The sequence below is a fragment of the Acomys russatus genome, chromosome 13 (genome assembly GCF_903995435.1).
Source record: "Acomys russatus chromosome 13, mAcoRus1.1, whole genome shotgun sequence".
In the NCBI taxonomy this organism is placed as follows: Eukaryota; Metazoa; Chordata; class Mammalia; order Rodentia; family Muridae; genus Acomys; species Acomys russatus.
In genome coordinates, this window is record NC_067149.1 from 71,491,615 (window position 1) to 71,498,044 (window position 6,430).

At 46.0% G+C, this 6,430-nt stretch overlaps 1 pseudogene; it reads right to left on the minus strand.

The window, feature by feature from the left end:
• Positions 1-477: 477 nt before the first annotated feature.
• On the minus strand, positions 478-4,502 carry LOC127197758 (EARP and GARP complex-interacting protein 1-like; annotated as a pseudogene).
• Positions 4,503-6,430: the final 1,928 nt, after the last annotated feature.

Consider the following 6,430-nt stretch of genomic DNA (forward strand, 5'->3'; position numbering starts at 1 on the left):
GAGCTGCCACACCCTAAGGACCAAGAGTCCTTTTTGCATCCCCATGTACTCTTTTTTAGTTGTAACAGGAGAGAGAGAGAGAGAGAGAGAGAGAGAGAGAGAGAGAGAGAGAGAGAGAGAGAGAATATGGCATAATAAGGGGGGTACACACACATTGGTAAAATTTTAAACCCCCAACATTTCTGTTTCTTAGACCAGAAAACAGAAATGCAGCAGACTCTGGGCAGCCAGTGATTCCCATGGGAACACCAGCTGTGTCCAGCATGGCTCCCCCTCACGCTGAGCACTGTGCTGACAGCTTCAGATGGGCTTCTGGCCAAAGCTCAGCTATTTCCCCTAGAGCTCCTGTAGAAGCAATGTTGGCTCTCCCACAGAGGTATTTGTGTACAAAGAGAATTACCTCATAGCTGCAGATTTCTGGGAATCTGCCAAGGACCACCCAGCAGTGTTCTGAGCCACTCAGAATGCCACAGCCCACTAGGAATGCCACGGCCCACTAGGAATGCCATGGCCCACTAGGAATGCCACGGCCCACTCGAGCTGTATGTAGTACTTCAGTGCTCTGAGGACTCCGGTAAAAACTATCCTCCAGTCACAACGCAGGGAAGCAAAGAGCCATGGATGCACATTGTCTTCTTGTTCCTCAAAGATAGCAACAACCTTGTCCTGCAAGGGATCTGTATTCCTCTAAACATGCTGTTCCTGGTGGGGTGGTGTCAATGACATCATCATTATCCACCAGCCGGTCATAAAAGTGATCATAGCACAAACTCCTCACCCAGTGGGAGTGGTCCCCTAGGTGACATTCTGTGCATCCCGGAGTTTCACACTGTAGTCATCTCCACAGAGATAGTACCGCTTGTTGGCAGTGAAGTCAAGGTCACACACCAGCTGCCCCCGATGTTCTCTACAAAGTTTATCTGGCTCATACTCTACATGTCCCAGCCTTGCAGGGTGGTGTCACTTGCTATGGCCACCTCAGTACAGTTGTCATGTGGGCTCCAATGCATTGAGCTGTCCCCTTCCTTCCAATATCGTTGGGCTGGCCAGCACTGCTTGGCTTGAACTCACCTGGAGGTCCCGTAGCAGGATGTGGCTTGCTGTCAGTTTGATCCAGGCAGGTCACTCTCCACTGCAGGTGCAGGGCTCCAAGAGCAGAGGCAGATTATCAGTTCCGCTCCTTTTTTTTGTTGTTGTTGAAAATCCTTGAAATGAGTTAAAATTAAGAGGGTGAGTAGCCAGCATATGAAGTTAGGCTTTTCCTTGGAATATGAAACATAGAGCCACATTCAAGCAATTCAAGAAAACTACAGCCATACACTGACTTAGACATGGACAGACACCGACAAAACCAAGTTTCAAAGACAGAGCGCTGTGTGCTGGGGACTCTCAGGTGAGCGTCCCACCCACGTTCAAAGTGGTGGATTGTAATTCTCCCCTTTATACCAGATGGAAAAGTGGAGCATCCTTCATCTCCAGACTAAAAAATTAACACCACATCCAGCATTTTTCTAGTCGCCTATAGGGGACGGGCTACATGGCAATGTTCAGCCATCTTGTCGGAGCCTAGGTTCCTATTTCTCCAGTAGTCTGCCATTTACCAGAAACCAGCTGACCTTGTCGTAGGTCGGCAGTTAGACACCTGTTGTGGTTTATTGTGGGGGCTGGTGATTCTAGACCCCCGAGCTACTCCTTTTCCGGTGAGACTACTGATAAAATCAGATTAAAGGCCAGCTGCCTGCGAGCAGCAGTTCTGGGAGCTTTTTCCTGACTAACCAGATCCTTCACAACTTTCCTGGAATTTCTCTCTCTGCAATTATAGCAGCCATAAAGGTAGACACCTACTGGAGCATTCCAGAGTTAGGTATCCATAGCAACCCTTGCTTACGCAAATACCCATGCCTCTGTGCCTATATAAACTCTGTGAAATTTTTCAATAAATGGAGTTTGATCAGAATGCAGACTTGCCCCCTTCTTTGTGTCTTGTGTTCTGTCTCTCTACAAGAACATTCTCCTCCCGAGCGTTAGTCGAACCCCAGCGGGCCGGGTCTAGACTGTACCAGAAACAAAACAGAAACCAAGAAAAACTTATCTCCTTACTGAGGAGCCGACTATTTGGTGGTGTTCACTTATCAGACTGAGGAGTAGTCGATGATGACGGTGTTAGACAATCTCACTGGGGCCTCCAAATGCTGCAGGACAAGAGCTGCCACACAAACCACTGGAACACCAATCTCAGTGCAATATTGCCGGTTTATTGAACACCTTTTCCAAGCTGATTGCAACCAGGGCCACAGAAAGGACTTGGGAGTCTTACTGTGACACTGACCTGTTTTCCACAGTCAGTTTATAAAGGTAAAAACTGCAATTAGCTCATGGGCTGGAGGGTGGGGGTAGGGATGGTAGAACAGGGTGGTCAGCTCTGACTCAAGTTATTTTGCTAATAAGCAGTTCTAGCTAATCTTGAAAGTGTACCTGGCAGTTGGGGACAGCTGAGCTTATGGTTGGGGAATTTCTAGGAACAAGGCCACATAGCTTCTCATTGAAGAAGGTCACTACTTCCTACACAGTGTTGTTTGGTTTTGTTTTTATTTTTCAAGACAGGGTCTCTCTGTGTAGCCCTGGGTGTCCTGGACTTGCTTTGTAGACCAGACTGGCCTTGAACTCACATCCATCCACCTGACTCTTGCCTCTGAGTGCTGGGATTAAAGGTATGTGCTATCATGCCTGGCCCTACACAATGCTGTGATAGGACAAAGATTCCTTCATCTTGTGTCAACTGACACCCTGTTTTATACCCCTGCTGTGAAAAGTCCCATGGAAAAGTACCCAACGCTGTTCTAGAAACTTTGAGTTGAAATGCCCCAGGCTAACTACATAGGTTTTATTTTATTTTTATTTTTTATCTGTTAAATCAGTAGTTCTCAACCTGAAGGTCACAATTCCTTTGGCAAAATTCTATCTCCAAAAATATTTACATTTTTGTTGAGCCCCGTCTAGGCATACCTAGGTCTTGCTACTTAACATAAGAACAGCCATTTTGCCTTCCCTAGCTGACAATTCAATACTTGCAGCTTAGAATACAAGAATGACAGAGATGATAAATATATGTTCTGCTTGAGCTAAACCATAATACCAGCTACAATCCTTTCTCATGGGAATGGTAAGGAGCTGCGAAGCCCCAGACCCTCAAGAGAGGGAACTCGAAAGTCCTTAAGTTTCCCTATACTTCACCCCATCCAATCAGCTTAAAGGTTAGCTGATAATACTTGGTCTAATTAGCCAAAATGTATCACTGCCCTCTCCTCTGCCTTCTACACTTGGTTTTCCTATAAAAAGCCTGCTGTAAAGGCAGACCAGCGTCATGGTTTGAGTCCCTAGCCTACTATGTCACTGGTCATAATCAATCTTGGTTTGCGTTCAATAAACCACCCATATTTGACTGAGATTGGTGTCTGAGCGGTTTGTGCAGCTATTCCTGAACTAAAACAATTATGATTCATAACAGTAGCAAAATTACGCTTATGAAGTAGCAATGAAAATAATTTTATGGTTGGGGGTCACCACAACATAAGAAACTGTATTAAAGGGTCACAGCATTAGGAAGGTTGAGAACCACTGTGTTAAAGTGCTTGCTTGCTTTATGTCCCTCTGCAATTGCCAACCAGGATGTAGTTTTTCTGTGTTCTTTGCTTTTAAAACCTCCCTGTATCCGAGTTTGAGGCTAGCTTGGTCTACTGAGAATATGCCAAAAAGCCAGGGCTACACAGAGAAAACTCTGTCTCAAAAAAACCAAACCAAAGTAAACAAACAAACCAGTATCAATCAGGGAATACTGTCTAGCCCGGCCCAGGGCATGCGGTGGGGTGACGGTGATAGTGCATGCCTTTAATCCCAGGACTTGGGAGGCAGAGGCAGATGAATCTCTGAATTTGAGGCCAGCCTATTCTACAGATGGAGTTCCAGGACAGCCAGGGCTACACAGAGAAACCTTGTCTCCAAAAACAAACAAACAAACAAACAGGTCCCTGTAAACTGTGTTTGAGGCTGTTCTGTGAAAACTGTTTCTTTGCTGCCAGTCTCCAGCTGGCCGATGACCCTGCACAACCTGCCTTAAGGTGACTGACCTGCTCCAGTCCAGGGTTAATCTGATAGATGTCCCATTGGCAACATCAGATAAGGTGTCATTCATAGACAAGAGCAGCTTTGTCCCAGGCAGAATCAGGTTTGCAGGCACAGCAGTGGTGACCCAAGGTACACTAGTTGGGCACAAGCTCTAAACAGGGGAACCTCAGCTCAGCCAGCTGAGTTTTTTGCATTGACTCAGGCACTCTTCTGGGGAAAGACAAGTTTATCACTACTGATTGCCGATATGCAGTCACCATGGCTCATGTCTCTATAGAGGGAGAAAGGATTACTTACCTTAGTAGGAAATGAAATAAAAAAAGAGAAGAAATCTTACTTTTAGTGGAGGCTCTCTGGTAGCCTAAAATTGTGGCCATTGTTGCAAAGACCACCAACAGGGGGACTCTCCAGATGACAGAGGCTGAGTTGGCCTCCTGGGAGACACTCTTAGAATCAGTGGGCCCTCTGCAACACTAGGGAGCTCTGATGGAGCCCAGTTTATTAGACTGTCCAGAATACATTCCAGGTGAGATTGACTCAGCAAAACAGGAACTGACTCTACAAGATGAACAAAGATGGTGGACACTGCTGGCAGCAGACACCTCCTTCCCTATAAGTCTGAGAAAATGTCTGGTTACAGTTTTCCACCAGGCCACTCACCTAGGGACCACAAAAATTGCTGAACTTCTCAGACAAAGGTTTTATTTCAAATTTTGGAGAGCCTAATTAAAAACCCCACTTCCAAATGTGCCACGTGTGCTCTGGTAAGACCTAATGAAGGGCAAAGACCACATAAGGGATCCAACCTTGAGAAAATGGGCCTGGGATTTGGGAATTGGACTTCACTGAACTCAGGCCTTCTGTTTCTAAGTACCTTCTGGTGTTTGTGGATGTCTCAGGATGGGAGGAATCCTACCCTCCTGTGGAGAGCCTTGCTAAATTCTGCCATGTTAGAAATCCCTGTGCTTAGTCTGCATGCTGTGGCCTTTGAGTTGCTGACCCTTGCTGAAGGACATCTTTTGTTCTAGGTTATCTTGGGGTTATTTACCTTTGAAAGAAATATGGAAATTCCTACAGGGAGCCACCCAGAGGATTAAGGAGGTTCCTACAGGGAGCTATTCAGGTGATTGTATTCTTGCCTGGGGGCTAGAGAGAGAGGGATTAGAATGGATCCTATTGACCTTGCTATATAAAGTCTTACTCATCCCCATTAAAGGAAGTCTTGAGCAAAAATTTCTAGATTTGACTTGTTATTTCTCCAGTCTCTGTACCCCACTTTCAATCCCCACTCCCTCTTTCAGGTGAACCCTGCGGGACACAACACCCTTGCACGCCGACCCCCCAGCCTTCCCCACCCCCCCCACCGCCGCACAGAAATTGCCCCAGTAGTTACAGAAGAATGTCTTCAGGAGTTAATCCCAAGGCTTGGACTTCCCCTAGCTTTATGGTCTGATAGTCACCGAAAGCCTGTCCCAGCAGTTCACAGGTTTCAGAGAGAGGAGGTAAAGGGTAAGAGACAAGCTGAGTGTGGTGGCGCATGCTCTTAAATCCCAGCACTCGGGAGGCAGAGGCAGTTGGATAGCTGTGAGTTCAAGGCCAACCTGGTCTACAAAGCAAGTCCAGGACACCCTGGACATGTGTTTAATTTCTTCTTGCATGTCTGGGGTCATAAGTCATCATTAGTAATTTCCCTTACTAACTCCGCAACCCCAAGTTTTAATAATCTAGAGGCAAATTTTGGCCAAAGCAAGGATATATGATAAATAACAGCCCCTTCTCAGGCTGGCAGCTCTTACTGTTTCAAAGGCACTAAACAGGAAGAAACCCTCCAATCCAGCCCAGGCAGATCACCATGTCCTGAGCGGTGTATTATTAACTTTTAGTGATCAGAGTACCAATTGTCAATAGCCCCCTGTCCCCCAATCTTCAGGCCAAAGGTGTTAGGGTTATTATTCAATTTCTGGCATCACACACTGTTTATATTTTATGTCTTCGTAGAATTTATTTATATGTCTAATCTTGGTATTCTTTTGTTCCTTGGTCATGTGCCATCACAGTAGTTCTGCACAAGGTAACTTTTCTAAGAAAGGGAGGTCCTGATACCTCACTCTTTTATCATTTTTTCCACACCGTTATTTGTCCATCAGTGTAAGCACCTGTGTAGGCCAGAGATAACTCCAGCCAATCTAACTTTGATGCTGTATCTTTTCCTTGGAGGCGTACCATATGCAGCCCCCAGCCTTAAATGCCTGTAACAGCCTGAGCATATAGTAGGAAGAGGCTTGTAACTTGATCTACCATCAAC